The sequence below is a fragment of the Balaenoptera borealis genome, assembly GCF_965194805.1.
Source record: "Balaenoptera borealis genome assembly, chromosome: X".
In the NCBI taxonomy this organism is placed as follows: domain Eukaryota; kingdom Metazoa; phylum Chordata; class Mammalia; order Artiodactyla; family Balaenopteridae; genus Balaenoptera; species Balaenoptera borealis.
This window is the reverse complement of record NC_138881.1, coordinates 50,823,858-50,849,992: the sequence shown is the minus strand read 5'-3', so window position 1 is coordinate 50,849,992 and position 26,135 is coordinate 50,823,858. Positions and strand designations below refer to the sequence as shown.

The 26,135-nt window shown below is 40.0% G+C and overlaps 1 protein-coding gene and 1 long non-coding RNA gene across 3 annotated transcripts in view; one reads left to right on the top strand and one right to left on the bottom strand.

The window, feature by feature from the left end:
• Positions 1-26,135, top strand: part of SPIN4 (spindlin family member 4) — a 245,370-nt gene that overhangs the window by 154,611 nt on the left and 64,624 nt on the right. The gene's annotated exons all lie outside the window — the stretch shown is intronic.
• LOC309620218 lies at positions 18,187-19,035 on the bottom strand. The gene is made up of 2 exons (XR_014239463.1): positions 18,437-19,035; positions 18,187-18,333 (listed from the first exon to the last, which is right to left on the bottom strand). It is a non-coding gene; the product is annotated as an uncharacterized lncRNA (long non-coding RNA).

Here is a 26,135-nt window from a genome sequence, read left to right as displayed (position 1 = left end):
ACGTCCCCTGCCTTGGAAGGTGGATTCTTTACCACTGGACCACGAGGGAAGTCCCAAGCCTAATTAGTTTAACCTCTCTTTTATAAGGAGAGATGGTAAATCTGGTAAATCTCAAAATTAATTTGAGGTAAAAAAAGACTCCAAGACACAGAAGGACACTACATAATGATCAAAGGATCAATCCAAAAAGAAGATATAAAAATTGTAAATATTTATGCACCCAACATAGGAGCATCTCAATACATAAGGCAAATACTAACAGCCATAAAAGGGGAAATCGACAGTAACACAATAATAGTAGGGGATTTTAACACCACACTTTCTCTAATGGACAGGTCACGCAAAATGAAAATAAATAAGGGAAGAAAAGCTTTAAATGAGATATTAAACAAGATGGACTTAATTAATATTTATAAGAAAATCCATACAAAAACAACAGAATACTCTTTCTTCTCAAGTGCACATGGAACATTCTCCAGGATAGATCATATCTTGGGTCACAAATCAAACCTTGGTAAATTTAAGAAAATTGAAATTGTATCAAGTATCATTTCCGACCACAATGCTATGAGACTAGATACCAATTACAGGAAAAAAATCTATAAAAAATACAAAAACATGGAAGCTAAACAATACACTACTTAATAGCCAAGAGATCACTGAAGAAATCAAAGGGGAAATCAAAAAATACCTAGAAACAAATGACAATGAAAACATCACGACCAAAACCCTATGGGATGCAGCAAAAGCAGTTCTAAGAGGGAAGTTTCTAACAATACAATCCTACCTTAAGAAACAAGAAACATCTCAAATAAACAACCTAACCTTGCACCTACAACAATTAGAGAAAGAAAAACAAAAAAACCCCCTAAGTTAGCAGAAGGAATGATATCATAAAGATCAGATCAGAAATAAACAAAAAAGAAATGAAGGGAACAATAGCAAAGATCAATAAAACTAAAAACTGGTACTTTGAGAAGGTAAACAAAATTGATAAACCATTAGCCAGACTCATCAAGAACAAAAGGGAGAGGACTCAAATCAATAGAAATAGAAATGAAAAAGAAGAAGTAACAACTGACACTGCAGAAACACAAACGATCATGAGAGATTACTACAAGCAACTATATGCGGATAAAAAGGACAAACTTGGAGAAATGGACAAATTCCTAGAAATGCACAATCTTATGAGACTGAACTAGGAAGAAATAGAAAATATGAACAGACCAATCACAAGCACTGAAATTGAAACTGTGATTAAAAATCTTCCAACAAACAAAAGCCTAGGATGGCTTCACAGACGAATTCTGTCAAACATTTAGAGAAGAGCTAACACCTATCCTTCTCAAACTCCTCCAAAATACAGCAGAGGGAGGAACACTCTCCAACTCATTCTACGGGGCCACCTTCACCCTGATACAAAAACCAGACAAATATGTCACAAAGAAAAAAACTACAGGCCAATATCAATGATGAACATAGATGCAAAAATCCTCAACAAAATACTAGTAAACAGAATCCAACAGCACATTAAAAGGATCATACACCATGATCAATTGGGGTTTATCCAAGGAATGCAAGGATTCTTCAATATACACAAATCAATCAATGTGATACACCATATTAACAAATTGAAGGAGAAAAACCATATGATCATCTCAATAGATGCAGAGAAAGCTTTTGACAAAATTCAACACCCATTTATGATAAAAACCCTCCAGAAAGTAGGCATAGAGGGAACTTACCTCAACATAATAAAGGTCATATATGACAAACCCACAGCCAACATCGTCCTCAATGGTGAAAAACTGAAACCATTTCCACTAAGATCAGGAACAAGACAAGGTTGCCCATTCTCAGCACTATTATTCAACATAGTTTTGGAAGTGTTAGCCACAGCAATCAAAGAAGAAAAAGAAATAAAAGGAATCCAAATCGGAAAAGAAGAAGTAAAGCTGTCACTGTTTGCAGATGACATGATACTATACATAGAGAATCCTAAAGATGCTACCAGAAAACTCCTAGAGCTAATCAATGAATTTGGTAAAGTAGCAGGATACAAAATTAATGCACAGAACTCTCTTGCATTCCTATACACTAATGATGAAAAAATCTGAAAGTGAAATTAAGAAAACACTCCCATTTACGATTGCAACACAAAGAATAAAATATCTACGAATAAACTTACCTAAGGAGACAAAAGACCTGTCTGCAGAAAATTATAAGAAACTGATGAAAGAAATTAAAGATGATACCAAGAGATGGAGAGATATACCATGTTCTTGGATTGGAAGAATCAACATTGTGAAAATGACTATACTACCCAAAACAATCTACAGATTCAATGCAATCCCTATCAAACTACCAATGTCATTTTTCACAGAACTAGAACAATAAATTTCACACTTTGTATGGAAACACAAAAGACCCTGAATAGCCAAACCAATCTTGAGAATGAAAAATGGAGCTGGAGGAATTAGGCTCCCTGACTTCAGACTATACTACAAAGCAACAGTAATCAAGACAATATGGTATGGGCACAAAAACAGAAATATAGATCAATGGACCAGGATAGAAAGCCCAGAGATAAACCCACACACATATGGTCACCTTTTCTTTGATAAAGGAGGCAAGAATAGACAGTGGAGAAAAGACAGCCTCTCCAGTAAGTGGTGCTGGGAAAACTGGACAGGTACATGGAAAATAATGAAAATAGAACACTTCCCTAACACCACACACAAAAATAAACTCAAAATGGATTAAAGACCTAAATGTAAGGCCAGACACTATAAAACTCTTAGAGGAAAACATAAGCAGAACACTCTATGACATAAATCACAGCAAGATCCTTTTTAACCCACCTCCTACAGAAATGGAAAGGAAAACAAAAATAAACAAATGGGACCTAATGAAACTTAAAAACTTTTGCACAGCAAAGGAAACCATAAACAAGACCAAGAGACAACCCCCAGAAATGGAGAAAATATTTGCAAATGAAGCAGCTGACAAAGGATTAATCTCCAAAATTTACAAGCAGCTCATGCAGCTCAATATCAATAAAACAATCAACCCAATCCAAAAATTGGCAGAGGACCTAAACAGACATTTCTCCAAAGAAGATATACAGATTGCCAACAGACACATGAAAGAATGCTCAACATCATTGATCATTATAGAAATGCAAATCAAAACTGCAATGAGATATCATCTCACACCAGTCAGAATGGCCATCATCAAAATATCTACAAGCGATCCAGGCAAGATGGCAGAAGAGTAAGACGTGGAGATCACCTTCCTCCCCACAGATACATCAGAAATACATCCACACGTGGAACTGCTCCTATAGAACACCCACTGAACGCTGGCAGAAGACGTCAGACCTCCCAAAAGGCAAGAAACTCCTCTCATACCTGGGTAGGGCAAAAGAAAAAAGAAATAACAGAGACAAAAGAATAGGGACGGGACTTGCACCAGTGGGAGGGAGCTGTGAAGGAGGAAAGGTTTCCACACACTAGGAAGCCCCTTTGTGGGCAGAGACTGCAGGTGGCAGAGGGGGGAAGCTTCGGAGCCACGGAGGAGAGCGCAGCCACAGGGGTGCAGAGGGCAAAGCTCAGAGATTCCCGCACAGAGGATTGGTGCCGACCAGCACTCACCAGCCCGAGAGGGTTCTCTGCTCACCCGCCGGGACAGGAGGGTGCTGGGAGCTGAGGCTCGGGCTTCGGTAGGATCGCAGGGAGAGGACTGGGGTTGGCGTCGTGAACACAGCCTGAAGGGGTTTAGTGCACCACAGGTAGCCAGGAGGGAGTCCGGGAAAAGGTCTGGAGCTGCCAAACAGGCAAGAGACTTTTTCTTGCCTCTTTGTTTCCTGGTGTGCCATGAGAGGGGATTCACAGCGCCGCCTAAATGAGCTCCAGAGACGGGCTCAAGCCGCGGCTATCAGTGCAGACCCCAGAGACGGGCATGCAACGCTAAGGCTGCTGCTGCCGCCACCAAGAAGCCTGTGTGCGAGCACAGGTCACTATCCACACCGCCCCTCCTGGGAGCCTGTGCAGCCCGCCACTGCCAGCGTCCTGTGAGCCATGGACAACTTACCTGGGAGAACGCACGGCGCGCCTCAGGCTGCTGCAATGTCACGATGACCGCTGCCACTGCATGCTCACCCCGCCTCCTCCGTACCCCTGCCTCCCCCCGGCCTTAGTGAGCCAGAGCCCCCGAAGCAGCTGTTCCTTTAACCCCGTCCTGTCTGAGCGAAGAACAGACGCCCTCAGGCGACCTACATGCTGAGGCGGGTCCAAATCCAAAGCTGAACCCTGAGAACTGTGCGATCAAGGAAAAAGGGAAATTTCTTCCAGCAGCCTCAGAAGCAGCGGATTAAAGCTCCACAAACAACTTGATGTATCTGCATCTGTTGAATACCTGAATAGACAACGAATCATCCCAAATTGAGGAGGTGGACTTTGGGAGCAGGATAAACTATTTTTTCCCCTTTTCCTCTTTTTGTGAGTGTGTACATGTATGCTTCTGGGTGAGATTTTTTCTGTATAGCTTTGCTTTCACCATTTGTCCTAGGGTTCGGTCCGTCCGTTTACTGTTTTTTTTTTCTTAATAAATTTTTTCTTAATAATTTTTTTCTTATTTTTTATTTAAAAAAATTTTAAAAATTGTTTTCTTAATAACTTTTCTCATTTTTTATTTTAAAAAAATTTTAATTTTTTTTCTTTTTTTTTTAATCAGTCATCAATTTTATACATATCACTTTATACATGTCAATCTCAATCGCCCAATTCAGCACACCACCATCCCCACCCCACCGCAGTTTCCCCCCCTTGGTGTCCATACGTTTGTTCTTTACATCTGTGTCTCAACTTATGCCCTGCAACCCGGTTCATCTGTACCATTTTTCTAGGTTCCACATACATGCGTTAATATATGATTTATGTTTTTCTCTTTCTGACTTACTTCACTCTGTATGACACTCTCTAGATCCATCCATGTCTCAACAAATGACTCAATTTCATTCCTTTTTATGGCTGAGTGATATTCCATTGTATATATGTACCACAACTTCTTTATCCATTCGTCTGTTGATGGGCATTTAGGTTGCTTCCATGACCTGGCTATTGTAAATAGTGCTGCAATGAACATTTGGGTGCATGTGTCTTTTTGAATTACGGTTTTCTCTGGGTATATGCCCAGTAGTGGGATTGCTGGGTCATATGGTAGTTCTATTTTTAGTTTTTTAAGGAACCTCCATATTGTTCTCCATAGTGGCTGTATCAATTTACATTCCCACCAACAGTGCAAGAGGGTTCCCTTTTCTCCACACCCTCTCCAGCATTTGTTGTTTGTAGATTTTCTGATGATGCCCATTCTAACTGGTGTGAGGTGATACCTCATTGTAGTTTTGATTTGCATTTCTCTAATAATTAGTGATGTTGAGCATCTTTTCATGTGCTTCGTGGCCGTCTGTATGTCTTCTTTGGAGAAATGTCTATTTAGGTCTTCTGCCCATTTTTGGATTGGGGTGTTTGTTTCGTTAATATTGAGATGAATGAGCTGTTTACATATTTTGGAGATTAATCATTTGCCCATTGATTCGTTTGCAAATATTTTCTCCCATTCTGAGGGTTGTCTTTTCGTCTTGTTTATGGTTTCCTTTGCTGTGCAAAAGCTTTGAAGTTTCATTAGGCCCCATTTGTTCATTTTTATTTTTATTTCCATTACTCTAGGAGGTGGATCAAAAAAGATCTTGCTGTGATTTATGTCAAAGAGTGTTCTTCCTATGTCTTCCTCTAAGAGTTTTATAGTGTCCAGTCTTACATTTAGGTCTCTAATCCATTTTGAGTTTATTTTTGTGTATGGTGTTAGGGAGTATTCTAATTTCATTCTTTTACATGTAGCTGTCCAGTTTCCCCAGCACCACTTATTGAAGAGACTGTCTTTTCTCCATTGTATATCTTTGCCTCCTTTGTCATAGATTAGTTGACCATAGGTGTGTGGGTTTATCTCTGGGCTTTCTATCTTGTTCCATTGATCTATGTTTCTGTTTTTTTGCCAGTACCATATTGTCTTGATTACTGTAGCTTTGTAGTATAGTCTGAAGTCAGGGAGTGTGATTCCTCCAGCTCCATTTTTTTCCCTCAAGACGGCTTTGGCTATTCGGTGTCCTTTGTGTCTCCATACAAATTTTAAGATGATTTGTTCTAGCTCCGTAAAAAATGCCATTGGTAATTTGATAGGGATTGCATTGAATCTGTAGATTGCTTTGGGTAGTATACTCATTTTCACAATGTTGATTCTTCCAATCCAAGAACATGGTATATCTCTCCATCTCTTGGTATCATCTTTAATTTCTTTCATCAGTGTCTTATAGTTTTCTGCATACAGGTCTTTTGTCTCCCTAGGTAGGTTTATTCCTAGGTATTTTATTCTTTTGGTTGCAATGGTAAATGGGAGTGTTTCCATAATTTCTCTTTCAGATTTTTCATCATTAGTGTATAGGAATGCAAGAGATTTCTGTGCATTCATTTTGTATCCTGCAACTTTACCAAATTCATTAATTAGCTCTAGCAGTTTTCTGGTGGCATGGCAGTTTTAGGATTCTCTATATAGAGTATCATGTCACCTGCAAAGAGTGACAGTTTTACTTCTTCTTTTCCAATTTGTATTCCTTTTATTTCTTTTTCTTCTCTGATTGCCGTGGCTAGGACTTCCAGAACTATGTTGAATAATAGTGGTGAGAGTGGACATCCTTGTCTCGTTCCTGATCTTAGAGGAAATGCTTTCAGGTTTTCACCATTGAGAATGATGTTTGCTGTGGGTTTGTCATATAAGGCCTTTATTATATTGAGGTAGGTTCCCTTTATGCCCACTTTCTGGAGAGATTTTATCATAAATGGGTGTTGAATTTTGTCAAAAGCTTTTTCTGCATCTATTGAGATGATCATATGGTTTTTATTCTTCAATTTGTTAATATGGTGTATCACATTGATTGATTTGCGTATATTGAAGAATCCTTGCATCCCTGGGATAAATCCCACTTGATCGTGGTGTATGATCCTTTTAATGTGTTGTTGAATTCTGTTTGCTAGTATTTTGTTGAGGATTTTTGCATCTATATTCATCAGTGATATTGGTCTGTAATTTTCTTTTTTTGTAGTGTCTTTGTCTGGTTTTGGTATCAGGGTGGTGGTGGCCTCATAGAATGAGTTTGGGAGTGTTCCTTCCTCTGCAATTTTTTGGAAGAGTTTGAGAAGGATAGGTGTTAGCTCTTCTCTAAATGTTTGAAAGAATTCACCTGTGAAGCCATCTGGTCCTGGACTTTTGTTTGTTGGTAGATTTTTAATCACAGTTTCAATTTCATTACTTGTGATTGGTCTGTTCGTATTTTCTGTTTCTTCCTGGTTCAGTCTTGGAAGGTTATACCATTCTAAGAATTTGTCCATTTCTTCCAAGTTGTCCATTTTATTGGCATAGATTTGCTTTTAGTAGTCTCTTAGGATGCTTTGTATTTCTGCGGTGTCTGTTGTAACTTCCCCTGTTTTATTTCTGATTTTATTTATTTGAGTCCTCTCCCTCTTTTTCTCGATGAGTCTGGCTAATGGCTTATCATTTTTGTTTATCTTCTCAAAGAACCAGCTTTTAGTTTTATTGATCTTTACTATTGTTTTCTTTGTTTCTATTTCATTTATTTCTGCTCTGATCTTTATGATTTCTTTCCTTCTGCTAACTTTGGGTTTTGTTTATTCTTCTTTCTCTAGTTCCTTTAGGTGTAAGGTTAGATTGTTTACTTGAGATTTTTCTTGTTTCTTGAGGTAGGCTTGTATAGCTATAAGCTTCCCTCTTAGAACTGCTTTTGCTGTATCCCATAGGTTTTGGGTCTTCGTGTTTTCATTGTCATGTGTCTCTAGGTATTTTTTAATTTCCTCTTTGATTTCTTCAGTGATCTCTTGGTTATTTAGTAACGTATTGTTTAGCCTCCATGTGTTTCTGTTTTTTACGTTTTTTTCCCTGTAATTCATTTCTAATCTCATAGCATTGTGTTCAGAAATGATGCTTGATATGATTTCAAATTTCTTAAATTTACTGAGGCTTGATTTGTGACCCAAGATGTGATCTATCCTGGAGAATGTTACGTGCCCACTTGAGAAGAACGTGTAATCTGCTGTTTTTGGATGGAATGACTTATAAATATCAATTAAATCTATCTGGTCTATTGTGTCATTTAAAGCTTCTGTTTCCTTATTTATTTTCATTTTGGATGATCTGTCCGTTGGTGTAAGTGAGGTGTTAAAGTCCCCCACTATTATTGTGTTACTGTCAATTTCCTCTTTTATAGCTGTTTGCAGTTGCCTTATGTATTGAGGTGCTCCTATGTTGGGTGCATATATATTTATAATTGTTATATCTTCTTCTTGGATTGATCCCTTGATCATTATGTAGTGTCCTTCCTTGTCTCTTGTAACATTCCTTATTTTAAGGTCTATTTTATCTGATATGAGTATAGCTACTCCAGCATTCTTTTGATTTCCATTTGCATGGAATATCTTTTTCCATCCGCTCACTTTCAGTCTGTATGTGTCCTTAGTTCTAAAGTACCTTAGTCCTTAGGTCTAAAGTGAGTCTCTTGTAGACAGCATATATATGGGTCTTGTTTTTGTATCCATTCAGCAAGCCTGTGTCTTTTGGTTGGAGCATTTAATCCATTCACATTTAAGGTAATTATCGATATGTATGTTCCTATGACCATTTTCTTAATTGTTTTGGGTTTGTTTTTGTAGGTCCTTTTCTTCTCTTGTGTTTCCCACTTAGAGAAGTTCCTTTAGCATTTGTTGTAGAGCTGGTTTGGTGGTGCTGAATTCTCTGAGCTTTTGCTTCTCTGTAAAGCTTTTGATTTCTCCAGCAAATCTAAATGAGATCCTTGCCGGGTAGAGTAATCGTGGTTGTAGGTTCTTCCCTTTCATCACTTTAAGTATATCATGCCACTCCCTTCTGGCTTGTAGAATTTCTGCTGAGAAATCAGCTGTTAGCGTTATGGGAGTTCCCTTGCATGTTATTTGTCGTTTTTCCCTTGTTGCTTTCAATAATTTTTCTTTGTCTTTAATTTTTGTCAATTTGATTACTATGTGTCTTGACGTGTTTCTCCCTGTGTTTATCATGCCTGGATCTCTCTGCACTTCCTGGACTTGGGTGGATATTCCCTTTCCCATATTAGGGAAGTTTTTGACTATAATCTCTTCAGATATTTTCTTGAGTCCTTTCTCTGTCTCTTCTCCTTCTGGGACCCCTATAATCCAAATGTTGTTGCATTTAATGTTGTCCCAGAGGTCTCTTAGGCTGTCTTCGTTTCTTTTCATTCTTTTTTCTTTAGTCTGTTCTGCAGCAGTTGATTCCACCATTCTGTCTTCCAGGTCACTTATCCATTCTTCTGCCTCAGTTATTCTGCTATTGATTCCTTCTAGTGTAGTTTTCATTTCAGTTATTGTATTGGTCATCTCTGTTTGTTTGTTCTTTAATTCTTCTAGGTCTTTGTTAATCATTTCTTGCATCTTCTCAATCTTTGCCTCCATTATTATTCTGAGGTCCTGGATCATCTTCACTATCATTATTCTGAAATCTTTTTCTGGAAGGTTGCCTATCTCCACTACATTTAGTTGTTTTTCTTGTTCCTTCATCTGGTACATAGCCCTCTGCCTTTTCATCTTGTCTATCTTTCTGTAAATGTGGTTTTTGTTCCACAGACTGCAGGTTTGTAGTTTTTCTTGCTTCTGCTGTCTGCCCTCTGGTGGTTGAGGCTATCTAAGAGGCTTGATGGGAGGCTCTGGAGCTGGGTAGAGCTGACTGTTGCTGTGGCGGTCAGAGCTCTGTAAAACTTTAATCCACTTGACTGTTGATGGGTGGGGCTGGGTTCCCTCCCTGTTGGTTGTTTTGCCTGAGGCAACCCAACACTGCAGCCTACCTGGGTTCTATGGTGGAGCTAATAGCAGACTCTGGGAGGGCTCACGCCAAGGAATACTTCCCAGAACCTCTGCTGCCTGTGTTCTTGTCCCCACGGTGAAACAGAGCCAGCCACCGCTTCTGGAGGAGACCCTCCAACACTAGCAGGTAGGTCTGGTTCAGTCTCCCCCCGGGTCACCGCTCCTTCCCCTGGATCCCGATGCTCACACTATTCCGTGTGCACCCTCCAAGAGTGGGGTCTCTGTTTCCCCCAGTCCTGTCGAAGTCCTGCAATCAATTCCCACTAGGTTTCAAAGTCTGATTCTCTATGAATTCCTCCTCCTTTTGCGGACCGCCAGATTGGGAAGCCTGACGTGGGGCTCAGAACCCTCACTCCAGTGGGTGGCCTTCTGTGGTATAAGTGTTTGCCAGTCTGTGAGTCACCCACCCAGCAGTTATGGGATTTGATTTTACTCTGATTGCACCCCTCCTACCGTCTCACTGTGACTTCTCCTCTGTCCTTGGACGTGGGGTATCCTCCTTGGTAAAGTCCAGTGTCTTCCTGTCCATGACTGTCCAGCAGCCAGTTGTGATTCTGGTGTTCTCGCAAGAGGGAGTGAGAGCACATCCTTCTACTCCACCATCTTGGTTAATCCTCTAAAAATTTTTTCTTAATAAATTTTTCCTTAATAATTTTTTTCTTATTTTTTATTTTAAAAAAATTAAAAAAAATTTTTTTTACTTTTTTTTCACATCTTTATTGGAGTATAATTGCTTTACAATGGTGTGTTAGTTTCTGCTTTATAACACAGTGAATCAGTTATACATATACATATATTCCCATATGTCTTCCCTCTTGCATCTCCCTCCCTCCCATACTGCCTATCCCACTCCTCTAGGTGGTCACAAAGCACCAAGCTGATCTCTCTGTGCTATGCGGCTGCTTCCCACTAGCTATCTAATTTACATTTGGTAGTGTATATTTATCCATTCCACTCTCTCACCCGGTCACATCTTACCCCTCCCCCTCCCCATATCCTCAAGTCCATTCTCTAGTAGGTCTGTGTCTTTATTCCCGTCTTGCCACTAGGTTCTTCATGACTTTTTTTTTTTCTTAGATTCCATATATATGTGTTAGCACATTGTATTTGTTTTTATCTTTCTGGCTTACTTCACTCTGTATGACAAACTCTAACTCCATCCACCTCATGACAAATAACTCGATTTCATTTCTTTTTTATGGCTGAGTAATATTCCATTGTATATATGTGCCACATGTTCCTTATCCATTCTTCCAATGATGGACACTCAGGTTGCTTCCGTGTCCTGGCTATTGTAAATAGACCTGCAATGAACATTTTGGTACATGACTCCTTTTGAATTATGATTTTCTCAGGGTATATGCCCAGTAGTGGGATTGCTGGGTCCTATGGTAGTTCTATTTGTAGTTTTTTAAGGAAACTCCATACTGTTCTCCATAGTGGCTGTATCAATTTACATTCCCACCAACAGTGCAAGAGTGTTCCCTTTTCTCCACACCCTCTCCAGCATTTATTGTTGGTAGATTTTTTGATGATGGCCATTCTGACTGGTGTGAGATGATATCTCATTGTAGTTTTGATTTGCATTTCTCTACTAATTAATGATGTTGAGCATTCTTTCATGTGTCTGTTGGCAATCTATATATCTTCTTTGGAGAAATGTCTATTTAGGCCTTCTGCCCATTTTTGCATTGGGTTGTTTATTTCTTTGATATTGAGCTGCATGAGCTGCTTGTAAATCTTGGAGATTAATCCTTTGTCAGTTGCTTCATTTGCAAATATTTTCTCCCATTCTGAGGGTTGTCTTTTGGTCTTGTTTATGGTTTCCTTTGCTGTGCAAAAGCTTTTAAGTTTCATTAGGTCCCATTTGTTTATTTGTGTTCTTATTTCCATTTCTCTGGGAGCTGGGTCAAAAAGAATCTTGCTGTGATGTATGTCATAGAGTGTTCTGCCTATGTTTTCCTCTAAGAGTTTGATAGTGTCTGCCCTTACACTTAGGTCTTTAATCCATTTTGAGTTTATTTTTGTGCATGGTGTCAGGGAGTGTTCTAATTTCATACTTTTACATGTATCTGTCCAATTTTCCCAGCACCACTTATTGAAGAGGCTGTCTTTTCTCCACTGTATATGCTTGCCTCCTTTATCAAAGATAAGGTGACCATATGTGTGTAGGTTTATCTCTGGGCTTTCTATCCTGTTCCATTGATCTATATTTCTGTTTTTGTGCCAGTACCAAACTGTCTTGATTACTGAAGCTTTGTAATATAGTCTGAAGTCAAGGAGCCTGATTCCTCCAGCTCCATTTTTCGTTCTCAAGATTGGTTTGGCTATTCAGGGTCTTTTGTGTTTCCATACAAATTGTGAAGTTTTTTGTTCTAGTTCTGTGAAAAATGCCACTGGGAGTCTGATACGGATTGCATTGTATCTGTAGATGGCTTTGGTAGTATAGTCATTTTCACAATGTTGATTCTTCCAGTCCAACAACATGGTATATCTCACCATCTATTTGTATCATCTTTAATTTCTTTCATCAGTGTCTTATAAATTTATACATGCAACTCTTTTGTCTCCTTAGGTAGGTTTATTCCTAGATATTTTATTCTTTCTGTTGCAATCATAAATGGGAGTGTTTTCTTAATTTCACTTTCAGATTTTTCATCATTACTGTATAGGAATGCAAGAGATTTCTGTGCATTAATTTTGTATCCTGCTACTTTACCAAATTCGATGATTAGCTCTCGTAGTTTTCTGGTAGCATCTTTAGGATTCTCTATGTATAGTATCATGTCATCTGCAAACAGTGACAGCTTTACTTCTTCTTTTCTGATTTGGATTCCTTGTATTTCTTTTTCTTCTCTAATTGCTGTGGCTAACACTTCCAAAACTATGTTGAATAATAGTGCTGAGAGTGGGCAAACTTGTCTTCTTCCAGATCTTAGTGGAAATGGTTTCAGTTTTTCAAAATTGAGGACAATGTTGGCTGGGGGTTTGTAATATATGGCCTTTATTATGTTGAGGAAAGTTCCCTCTATGCATACATTCTACAGGGCTTTTATCATAAAGGGTGTTGAATTTTGTCGAAAGATTTCTCTGCATCTGTTGAGATGATCGTATGGTTTCTCTCCTTCAATTTGTTAATATGATGCATCACGTTGATTGATTTGCATATATTGAAGAATCGTTGCATTCCTGGAATAAACCCCACTTGATCATGGTGTATGATCCTCTTAATGTGCTGTTGGATTCTGTTTGCTAGTATTTTTTTGAGGATTTTTGCATCTATGTTCATCAGTGATATTGGCCTGTAGTTTTCATTCTTTGTGACATCTGTGTCTGGTTTTGGTATTAGGGGGGTGATGGTGTCCTCGTAGAATAAGTTGGGAATGTTCCTTCCTCTGCAATATTTTGGAAGAGTTTGAGAAGGATAGGTGTTAGCTCTTCTCTAAATGTTTGATAGAATTCGCCTGTGAAGCCATCTCATCCTGGGCTTTTGTTTGTTGGAAGATTTTTAATCACAGTTTCAATTTCAGTGCCTGTGATTGTTCTGTTCATATTTTCTATTTCTTCCTGGTTCAGTCTCGGCAGGTTGTGCATTTCTAAGAATTTATCCATTTCTTCCAGTTTGTCCATTTTATTGGCATAGTGTTGCTTGTAGTAGTCTCTTAGGATGCTTTGTATTTCTGTGGTGTCTGTTGTAACTTCTCCTTTTCATTTCTAATTCTATTGATTTGAGTCTTCTCCCTTTTTCTCTTGATGAGTCTGGCTAATGGTTTATCAATTTTGTTTACCTTCTTAAAGAACCAGCTTTTAGTTTTATTGATCTTTGTTATTGTCTCCTTCATTTGTTTTTCATTTATTTCTGACCTGATCTTTATGATTTCTTTCCTTCTGCTAGCTATGTGGTTTTTTTGTTCTTCTTTCTCTAATTGCTTTAGGTGCAAGGTTTGTTTGTTTATTTGAGATGTTTCCTGTTTCTTGATGTAGGCTTGTATTGCTATAAACTTCCCTCTTAGATCTGCTTTTGCTTCATCCCATAGGTTTTGGGTCGTCATGTCTCCATTGTCATTTGTTTCTAGGTATTTTTTGATTTCCCATTCGATTTCTTTAGTGATCACTTCGTTATTAAGTAGTGTATTCTGTAGCCTCCATGTGTTTGTATTTTTTACAGATCTTTTCCTGCAATTGATATGTAGTCTCATAGCGTTGTGGTCGGAAAAGATACTTGATACAATTTCAATTTTCGTAAATTTACCAAGGCTTAATTTGTGACCCAAGATATGATCTATCCTGGAGAATGTTCCATGAGCACTTGAAAAAAATGTGTATTCTGTTGTTTTAGGTTGGAATGTCCTTTAAATATCAATTAAATCCATCTGGTTTAATGTATCTTTTAAAGCTTGTGTTTCCTTATTTATTTTCATTTTGGATGATCTGTCCATTGGTGAAAGTGGGGTGTTAAAGTCCCCTTCTATGATTGTGTTATTGTCATTTTCCTCTTTTATGGCCGTTAGTATCTGCCTTATGTATTAAGGTGCTCCTATGTTGGGTGCATAAATATTTACAATTGTTATATCTTCTTCTTGTATTGATCCCTTGATCATTATAGAGAGTCCTTCTTGTCTCTTGTAATAGTCTTTATTTTAAAGTCTATTTTGTCTGATATGACAGTTGCTACTCCAGCTTTCTTTTGATTTCCATTTGCATGGAATATCTTTTTCCATGCCCTCACTTTCAGTCTGTATGTGTCCCTAGGTCTGAAGTGGGTCTCTTGTAGACAGCATATATAAGGATCTAGTTTTTGTATCCATTCAGCCAGTCTGTGTCTTTTGGTGGGAGCATTTAATCCAGTTACATTTAAGGTAATTATCGATATGTATGTTCCTACTCCCATTTTCTTAAATGTTTTGTGTTTGTTATTGTAGGTGATTTCTTTCTCTTGTGTTTCTTGCCTAGGGAAGTTCCTTTAGCATTTGTTGTAAAGCTGGTTTGGTGGTGCTGAACTCTCTCAGCTTTTGCTTGTCTGTAAAGTTTTAATTTCTCCATCAAATCTGAATGAGATCCTTGCTGGGTAGAATAATCTTGGTTGTAGATTTTTCTCCTTCATGACTTTAAGTATATCCTGCCACTCCCTTCTGGCTTGCAGAGTTTCTGCTGAACGGTCAGCTGTTAACCTTATGGGGATTCCCTTGTGTGTTATATGTTGTTTTTCCCTTGCTGCTTTTAATATGTTTTCTTTATACTTAATTTTTAATAGTTTGATTAATATGTGTCTTGGCGTGTTTCTCCTTGGATTTATCCTGTATGGGACTCTCTGTGCTTCCAGGACTTGATTAACTATTTCCTTTCCCATATTAGGGAAGTTTTCAAGTACAATCTCTTCAAATATTTTCTCAGTCCCTTTCTTTTTCTCTTCTTCTTCTGGGAACCCTATAATTCGAATGTTGGTGTGTTTAATGTTGTCCCAGAGGTCTCTGAGACTGTCCTCAGTTCTTTTTATTCTTTTTTCTTTGTTCTGCTCTTCAATACTTATTTCCATCATTTTATCTTCCAGGTCACTTATCCGTTCTTCTGCCACTGTTATTCTGCTATTGATCCCTTCTAGACTATTCTTAATTTCATTTATTGTGTTTTTCGTCGTTGCTTGGTTCCTCTTTAAATCATCTAGGTCCTTGTTAAATGTTTCTTGCATTTTGTCTATTCTATTTCCAAGATTTTTGATCATCTTTACTATCATTATTCTGAATTCTTTTTCAGGTAGACTGCCTATTTCCTCTTCATTTGTTAGGTCAGGTGTGTTTTGACCCTGCTCCTTCATCTGCTGTGTGTTTTTCTGTCTTCTCATTTTGCTTATCTTACTGTGTTTGGGGTCTCCTTTTCACAGGCTGCAGATTCGTAGTTCCCGTAGTTTTTGGTATCTGTCCCCAGTGGCTAAGGTTGGTTCAGTGGGTTGTGTAGGCTTCTTGGTGGAGGGGACTAGTGCCTGTGTCCTGGTGGATGAGGCTTGATCTTGTCCTTCTGGTCGGCACGCCCACGTCTGGTGGTGTGTTTGGGGGTGTCTGTGGCCTTATTATGATTTTAGGCAGCCTCTCTGCTAATGGATGGGGCTGTGTTCCTGTCTTGCTAGTTGTTTGGCATAGGGTGTCCAGCACTGTAGCTTGCTGGTCGTTGAGTGAAGCTGGGTCTTGATGTTGAGATGGAGATCTCTGAGAGATTTTCGCCATTTGGTATTATGTGGATGTGGGAGGTCTGTTGTGGACCAGTGTCCTGTAGTTGCCTCTCCCACCTCAGAGGCACAGCCCTGATGTATGGCTGGAGCACCAAGAGCCTTTCATCCACACGGCTCAGAATAAAAGGGAGAAAAAATAGAAAGAAAGAAAGAAAGAGGATAAAATAAAATAAAATAAAATAAAGCTATTATAATAAAAAGTAAGATAAAAATTATTAAGAGAAAAATTTATTAAAAAAAAAGTTTTTAATTTTTTAAAATATAAAATAAGAAAAAAATTATCAGGGAAAAATTTTTCTTAATTTTTTAAAATTAAAAATAAGGAAAGGAGTAGGGGCAAGATGGCGGAAGAGTAAGACGTGGAGATCACCTTCCTTCCCACAGATACAGTAGAAATACATCTACACGTGGAACTGCTCCTACAGAACACCCACTGAACGCTGGCAGAAGACATCAGACCGCCCAAAAGGCAAGAAAATCCCCACGTACTTGGGTAGGGTAAAAGAAAAAAGAAATAACAGAGACAAAAGAATAGGGACGGGACCTGCGCCAGTGGGAGGGAGCCGTGAAGGAGGAAAGGTTTCCAGGCACTAGGAAGCCCCTTTGTGGGCAGAGACTGCGGGTGGCAGAGGGGGGAAGCTTCGAAGCCGCGGAGGAGAGCGCAGCCACAGGGGTGCAGAGGGCAAAGCGGAGAGACTCCCGCACAGAGGCTCGGTGCCAACCAGCACTCACCAGCCCGCCGGGGCGGGCGGGGGCTGGGAGCTGAGTCTCGGGCTTTGGTGCTAGCCGGGAGGGAGTCCGGGAAAAAGTCTACAGCTGTCGAAGAGGCAAGAGACTTTTTCTTGCCTCTTTGTTTCGCGGCGCGCAAGGAGAGGGGATTCAGAGCACTGCCTAAACGAAATCCAGAGACGGGTGCGAGCCGCGCGGCTATCAGCGCTGATCCCACAGCAACAGGGGCGAAGAGGGAAAAACAGAGAGATTCCCGCACAGAGGCTCAGCGCCGAGCAGCGCTCACCAGCCCGAGAGGCTTGTCTGCTCACCCGCTGGGGCAGGCGGGGCTGGGAGCTGAGGCGCGGGCTTCGGTCGGATCGCAGGGAGAGGACTGGGGTTGGCGGAGTGAACACAGCCTGAAGTGGTTGGCGTGCCGCGGTGAGCCGGGAGGGAGCTGGAGAAGAGGTCTACAGCCGCCGAAGAGGCAAGAGACTTTTTCTTGCCTCTTTGATTCGCGGCGCGCAAGGAGAGGGGATTCAGAGCGCCGCCTAGACGAACTCCAGAGGCGGGCGCGAGCCGCGGCTAACAGCGCGGACCCCAAAGACGGGCGCGAGCCGCGGCCATCAACGCGGACCCCAGAGACTGGTAGGAGACGCTAAGGCTGCTGCTGCCGCCACCAAGAAGCCTGTGTGCGGGCACAGGTCACTCTCCACACCGCCCCTCCCAGGAGCCAGTACAGCTCGCCACTGCCAGGCTCCCGTGATCCGGGGACAACTTCCCTGGGAGAACACACAGCACGCCTCAGGCTGCTGCAACGTCACGACGCCTCTGACGCAGCAGGCTCGCCCCGCCTCGTCCGTACCGCTCCCTCCCCCGGCCTGAGTCAGCCAGAGCCCCCGAAGCAGCTGCTCCTTTAACCCCGTTCTGTCTGGGGGGGGGGAACGGACGCCCTCAGGCGACATACATGCAGAGGCGTGTCCAAATCCAAAGCTGAAAGCTGGGAGCTGTACGAACAAAGAAGAGAAAGGGAAATCTCTCCCAGCAGCCTCAGAAGCAGTGGATTAAAGCTCCACAAACAACTTGATGTGCCTGCATCTGTTGAATACCTGAATAGACAACGAATCATCCCAAATTCAAAAGGTGGACTTTAGGAGCTGGATATATTAATTTCCCCTTTTCCTTTTTTTGTGAGTGTATATGTGTAGGCTTCTGGGTGAGATTTTGTCTGTATAGCTTTGCTTTCACCATTAGTCCTAGGGTTAGGTCCGTCCATTTGTTTTTTTTTTTTACTTAAAAAATTTTTTTTTCCTAATGTATGTTTTCTTAATAATTTTTTCCGTATTTTCTATTTTTAGAAATTAAAAATTTTTTTAATAAGTTTTTTCATATTTTTTATTTTAAAAAATTAAAAATTTTTTTCTTAATAAATTTTTTTCTTAAAAATTATTTTTTATTTTTTACTATAAAAAATTAATAAATCTATTTATAAAAATAAAAATTTTTTTTTTCTGAATACATTTACTCTTAATAATTTTTTTCTTATTTTTTATTATAATAGCTTTATTTTATTTTATTTTATCCTCTTTCTTTCTATTTTTTTCTCCCTTATATTCTGAGCTGTGTGGATGAAAGGCTCTTGGTGCTCCAGCCAGGCATCAGGGCTGTGCCTCTGAGGTGGGAGAGCCAACTTCAGGACACTGGTCCACAAGAGAGCTCCCAGCTCCACGTAATACCAAACGGCAAAAATCTCTCAGAGATCTTCATCTCAACATCAAGACCCAGCTGCACTCAACGACCAGCAAGCTACAGGGCTGGACACCCTATGCCAAACAACTAGCAAGACAGGAACACAGCCCCATCCATTAGCAGGGAGGCTGCCTAAAATCATAAGGCCACAGACACCCCAAAACACACCACCAGATGTGGACGTGCCCACCAGAAAGACAAGATTCAACCTCATCCACCAGAACACAGGCAATAGTCCCCTCCACCAGGAAGCCTACCCAACCCACTGAACCAACCTTACCCACTGGGGACAGATACCAAAAACAACGGGAACTACGAACCTGCAGCCTGTGAAAAGGAGACCCCAAACACAGTAAGATAAGCAAAATGAGATGACAGAAAATCACACAGCAGATGAAGGAGCAGGGTCAAAACACACCAGACCTAACAAATGAAGAGGAAATAGGTAGTCTACCTGAAAAAGAATTCAGAATAATGATAGTAAGGATGATCCAAAATCTTGGAAATAGAATAGACAAAATGCAAGAAACATTTAACAAGGACGCAGAAGAAGTAAAAAGGAACCAAGCAACGATGAAAAACACAATAAATGAAACTAAAAATACTCTAGATGGTATCAATAGCAGAATAACTGAGGCAGAAGAACGGATAAGTGACCTGGAAGATAAAATAGTGGAAATAACTACTGCAGAGCAGGATAAAGAAAAAAGAATGAAAACAATGGAGGACAGTCTCAGAGACCTCTGGGACAACATTAAACGCACCAACATTCCAATTATAGGGGTCCCAGAAGAAGAAGAGAAAAAGAAAGGGACTGAGAAAATATTTGAAGAGATTATAGTTGAAAACTTCCCTAATATGGGAAAGGAAATAATTAATCAAGTCCAGGAAGCACAGAGAGTCCCATACAGGATAAACCCAAGGAGAAACACGCCAAGACACATATTAATCAAACTGTCAAAAATTAAATATAAAGAAAACATATTAAAAGCAGCAAGGGAAAAACAACAAATAACACACAAGGGAATCCCCATAAGGTTAACATCTGATCTTTCAGCAGAAACTCTGCAAGCCAGAAGGGAGTGGCAGGATATACTTAAAGTGATGAAGGAGAAAAACGTACAACCAAGATTACTCTACCCAGTAAGGATCTCATTCAGATGTGATGGAGAAATTAAAACCTTTACAGACAAGCAAAAGCTGAGAGAGTTCAGCACCACCAAACCAGCTTTACAACAAATGCTGAAGGAACTCCTCTAGGCAAGAAACACAAGAGAAGGAAAACACCTACAATAACAAACGAAAAACATTTAAGAAAATGGGAATAGGAACATACATATCGATAATTACCTTGAATGTAAATGGATTAAATGCTCCCACCAAAAGACACAGACTGGCTGAATGGATACAAAAACAAGACCCATATATATGCTGTCTACAAGAGACCCACTTCAGACCTAGAGACACATACAGACTGAAAGTGAGGGCATGGAAAAAGATATTCCATGCAAATGGAAATCAAAAGAAAGCTGGAGTAGCAATTCTCATATCAGACAAAATAGACTTTAAAATAAAGAATATTATAAGAGACAAAGAAGGACACTATATAATGATCAAGGGATCGATCCAAGAGGAAGGTATAACAATTGTAAATACTTATGCACCCAAAATAGGAGCACCTCAATACATAAGGCAAATACTAACAGCCATAAAAGGGGAAATCGACAGCAACACAATCATAGTAGGGGACTTTAACACCCCACTTTCACCAATGGACAGATCATCCAAAATGAAAATAAATAAGGAAACACAAGCTTTAAATGATATATTAAACAAGATGGACTTAATTGATATTTATAGGACATTCCACCCAAAAACAACAGAATACACATTTTTCTCAAGTTCGCATGGAACATTCTCCAGGATACATCATATCTTGGGTCACAAATCAAGCCTTGGTAAATTTAAGAAAATTGAAATCGTATCAAGTATCTTTTCCGATCACAACGCTATGAGACTAGATATCAATTACAGGAAAAGATGTGTAAAAAATACAAACACATGGAGGCTACACAATACACTACTTAATAACGAAGTGATCACTGATGAAATCAAAGGGGAAATCAAAAAATACCTAGAAACAAATGACAATGGAGATACGACGACCCAAAACCTATGGGACGCAGCAAAAGCAGTGCTAAGAGGGAAGTTTATAGCAATACAAGCCTACCTCAAGAAACAGGAAACATCTCGAATAAACAACCTAACCTTGCACCTAAAGCAATTAGAGAAAGAAGAACAAAAAACCCCAAAGCTAGCAGAAGGAAAGAAATCATAAAGATCAGGTCAGAAATAAATGAAAAAGAAATGAAGGAAACAATAGCAAAAATCAATAAAACTAAAAGCTGGTTGTTTGAGAAGATAAACAAAATTGATAAACCATTAGCCAACTCATCAAGAGAAAAAGGGAGAAGACTCAAATCAATAGAATTAGAAATGAAAAAGGAGAAGTAACCACTGACACTGCAGAAATACAAAAGATCATGAGAGATTACTACAAGCAACTCTACGCCAATAAAATGGACAACCTGGAAGAAATGGACAGATTCTTAGAAATGCACAAACTGCCGAGACTGAACCAGGAAGAAATAGAAAATATGAACAGACCAATCACAAGCACTGAAATTGAAACTGTGATTAAAAACCTTCCATCAAACAAAAGCCCAGGACCAGATGGCTTCACAGGTGAATTCTATCAAACATTTAGAGAAGAGCTAACACCTATCCTTCTCAAACTCTTCCAAAATATTGCAGAGGGAGGAACACTCCCAAACTCATTCTACGAGGCCACCATCACCCTGATACCAAAACCAGACAAAGATGTCACAAAGAAAGAAAACTACAGGCCAATATCACTGATGAACATAGATGCAAAAATCCTCAACAAAATACTCGCAAACAGAATCCAACAGCACATTAAAAGGATCATACACCATGATCAAGTGGGGTTTATTCCAGGAATGCAAGGATTCTTCAATATACGCAAATCAATCAATGTGATACACCATATTAACAAATTGAAGGAGAAAAACCATATGATCATCTCAATAGATGCAGAGAAAGCTTTCGACAAAATTCAACACCCATTTATGATAAAAGCCCTGCAGAAAGTAGGCATAGAGGGAACTTTCCTCAACATAATAAAGGCCATATATGACAAACCCACAGCCAACATTGTCCTCAATGGTGAAAAACTGAAACCATTTCCACTAAGATCAGGAACAAGACAAGGTTGCCCACTCTCACCACTATTATTCAACATAGTTTTGGAAGTGTTAGCCACAGCAATCAGAGAAGACAAAGAAATAAAAGGAATCCAAATCGGAAAAGAAGAAGTAAAGCTGTCACTGTTTGCAGATGACATGATACTATACATAGAGAATCCTAAAGATGCTACCAGAAAACTCCTAGAGCTAATCAATGAATTTGGTAAAGTAGCAGGATACAAAATTAATGCACAGAACTCTCTTGCATTTCTATACACTAATGACGAAAAATCTGAAAGTGAAATTAAGAAAACACTCCCGTTTACCATTGCAACAAAAAGAATAAAATATCTAGGAATAAACCTACCTAAGGAGACAAAAGACCTGTATGCAGAAAATTATAAGACACTGATGAAAGAAATTAAAGGTGATACAAATGGATGGAGAGATATACCATGTTCCTGGATTGGAAGAATCAACATTATGAAAATGACTCTACTACCCAAAGCAATCTACAGATTCAATGCAATCCCTATCAAACTACCACTGGCATTTTTCACAGAACTAGAACAAACAATTTCACAATTTGTATGGAAACACAAAAGACCCCGAATAGCCAAAGCAATCTTGATAACGAAAAATGGAGGTGGAGGAATCAGGCTCCCTGACTTCAGACTATATTACAAAGCTACAGTAATCAAGACAGTTTGGTACTGGCACAAAAACAGAAATATAGATCAATGGAAGAGGATAGAAAGCCCAGAGATAAACCCACGCACATATGGTCACCTTATCTTTGATAAAGGAGGCAAGCATATACAGTGGAGAAAAGACAGCCTCTTCAATAAGTGGTGCTGGGAAAATTGGACAGATACATGTAAAAGTATGAAATTAGAACACTCCCTGACACCATGCACAAAAATAAACTCAAAATGGATTAAAGACCTAAGTGTAAGACCAGACACTATCAAACCCTTAGAGGAAAACATAGGCAGAACACTCTATGACATACATCACAGCAAGATTCTTTTTGACCGAGCTCCCAGAGAAATGGAAATAAGAACACAAATAAACAAATGGGACCTAATGAAACTTAAAAGCTTTTGCACAGCAAAGGAAACCATAAACAAGACCAAAAGACAACCCTCAGAATGGGAGAAAATATTTGCAAATGAAGCAACTGACAAAGGATTAATCTCCAAGATTTACAAGCAGCTCATGCAGCTCAATAACAAAAAAACGAACAACCCAATCCCAAAATGGGCAGAAGACCTAAATAGACATTTCTCCAAAGAAGATATACAGATGGCCTACAGACACATGAAAGAATGCTCAACATCATTAATCATTAGAGAAATGCAAATCAAAACTACAATGAGATATCATCTCACACCGGTCAGAGTGGCCATCATCAAAAAATCTAGAAACAATAAATGCTGGAGAGGGTGTGGAGGAAAGGGAACTCTCTTGCACTGTTGGTGGGAATGTAAATTGATACAGCCACTATGGAGAAAAGTATGGAAGTTCCTTAAAAAACTACAAATAGAACTACCATACGACCCAGCAATCCCACTACTGGGCATATACCCTAAGAAAACCATAGTTCAAAAAGAGTCATGTACCAAAATGTTCATTGCAGCTGTATTTACAATAGCCAGGACATGGAAGCAACCTAAATGTCCATCGACAGATGAATGGATAAAGAAGATGTGGCACATATATACAATGGAATATTACTCAGCCATAAAAAGAAATGAAATGGAGGTATTTGTAATGAGGTGGATGGAGTTAGAGTCTGTCATACAGAGTGAAGTAAGTCAGAAAGAGAAAAACAAATACAGTATGCTAACACATATATACGGAATCTAAGGAAAAAAAAATGGCCTTGAAGAACCTAGTGGCAAGACAGGAATAAAGACACAGACCTACTAGAGAATGGACTTGAGGATATGGGGAGGGGGTAGGGTGAGATGTGACAGGGTGAGAGAGTGTCATGGACATATATACACTACCAAATGTAAAATAGATAGCTAGTGGGAAGCAGCCGCATAGCACAGGGAGACAGCTCGGTGCTTTGTGACCACCTAGAGGGGTGGGATGGGGAGGGTGGGAGGGAGGGAGATGCAAGAGGGAAGAGATATGGGAACATATTGTATATGTATAACTGATTAACTTTGTTATAAAGCAGAAGCTAACACACCATTGTAAGGCAATTATACTTCAATAAAGATGTTTAAAAAAAATAAGGAAAAAATTATTATGAAAATATTTATTAAGGAAAAGAATTTTTTAAAGTAAAACAAACAAACAAACAAAAAATGGACGGACTGAACCCTATGACAAATTGTGAAAGCAAAGCTATACAGACAAAATCTCCCCCAGAAGCATACACATATACACTCACAAAAAAAGGAAAAGGGAAAAAATTAATATATCCTGCTCCCAAATTCCACCTCCTGAATTTAGGATGATTCATTGTCTATTCAGGTATTCAACAGATGCAGGTGCATCAAGTTGTTTGTGGAGCTTTAATGCACTGCTTCTGAGGCTGCTGGGAGAAATTTCCCTTTCTCTTCTTTGTTCGTACAGCTCCCAGGGTTCAGCTTTGGTTTTGGACCCACCTCTGCATGTAGGTCACCTGAGGGCGTCTGTTCTTTGCTCACACAGGACGGGATTAAAGGAGCAACTGCTTCGGGGGCTCTGGCTCACTCAGGCAGAGGGGAGGGAAGGGTACGGATGCGGGGCGTGCCTGTGGCATCAGAGGCCGGCGTGACATTGCAGCAGCCTGAGGTGCGCCATGCTTTCTCTGGGGGAAGTTGTCGCTGGATCACGGGACCCTGGCAGTGGCGGGCTGCACAGGCACCCAGGAGGGGCAGTGTGGATAGTGACCTGTGCTTGCACACAGGCTTCTTGGTGGTGGCAGCAGCAGGCTTAGCGTCTCATGCCCGTCTCTGGGGTCCACGCTGATAGCCACAGATCGCGCCCGACTCTGGAGCTCATTTAGGCGGCACTCTGAATCCCCTCTCCTTGCACACCATGGAACAAAGAAGCAAGAAAAAGTCTCTTGCCTCTTCGGCAGCTGTAGACTTTTTCCCGGACTCCCACCCGGCTAGCTGTGATGCGCTAACCCCTACAGGCTGTGTTCATGCTGCCAACCCCAGTCCTCTCCCTGCGATCCGACCGATGCCCGAGCCTCAGCTCCCAGCCACTGCTCACCCCGGCAGGGGAGCAGACAAACCTCTCGGGCTGGTGAGTGCTGCTCGGCACTGATCCTCTGTGCGGCAATCTCTCTGCTTTGCCCTCCGCACCCCTGTGGCTGCGCTCTCCTCCATGGCTCCGAAGCTTCCCCCCTCTGCCACCCGCAGTCTCTGCCTGTTAAGGGGCTTTCTAGTGTGTGGAAACCTTTCCTCTTTCACAGCTCCCTCCCACTGGTGCAGGTCCCGTCCCTATTGTTTTGTCTCTGTTATTTCTTTTTTCTTTTGCCCTACCCAAGTTCGTGGGGAGTTTCTTGCCTTTTGGGAGGTCTGAGGTCTTCTGCCAGCATTCAGTGGGTGTTCTGTAGGAGAAGTTCCACGTGTAGATGTATTTCTACTGTATCTGTGGGAAGGAAGGTGATCTCTGCATCTTACTCTTCCACCATCTTGTCCAGACCCCTCAAAACATTTTTTTTCTTAATAAATTTTTTTCTTAAAAATTTTTTTCTTATTTATTATTTTAAAAAATTAATATTAAAAAATAAAATTTTTTTTCCTAATAATCTTTTTCTTATTTTTTATTTTAATAGCTTTACTTTATTTTATCTTACTTTTTTGTATTTTATTTTATCCTCTTTCTTTCTTTCTTTCTTTCTATTTTTTCTCCCTTTTATTCTGAGCCATGTGGAGGAAACGTTCTTGGTGCTCCAGCTAGGCATCAGGGCTGTGCCTCTGAGGTGAGAGAGCCAACTTCAGAACAGTGGTCCACAAGAGACCTCCCAGCTCCACATAATACCAAATGGGAAAAATCTCTCAGAGATCTCCATCTCAACATCAAGACCCAGCTTCACTCAATGACCAGCAAGCTACAGTGCTGGACACCCTATGCCAAACAACTAGCAAGACAGGAACACAGTCCCATCCATTAGCAGAGAGGCTGCTTAAAATCATAATAAGGCCACAGACACCACAAAACACACCACCAGACGTGGGCGTACCCACCAAAAAGACAAGA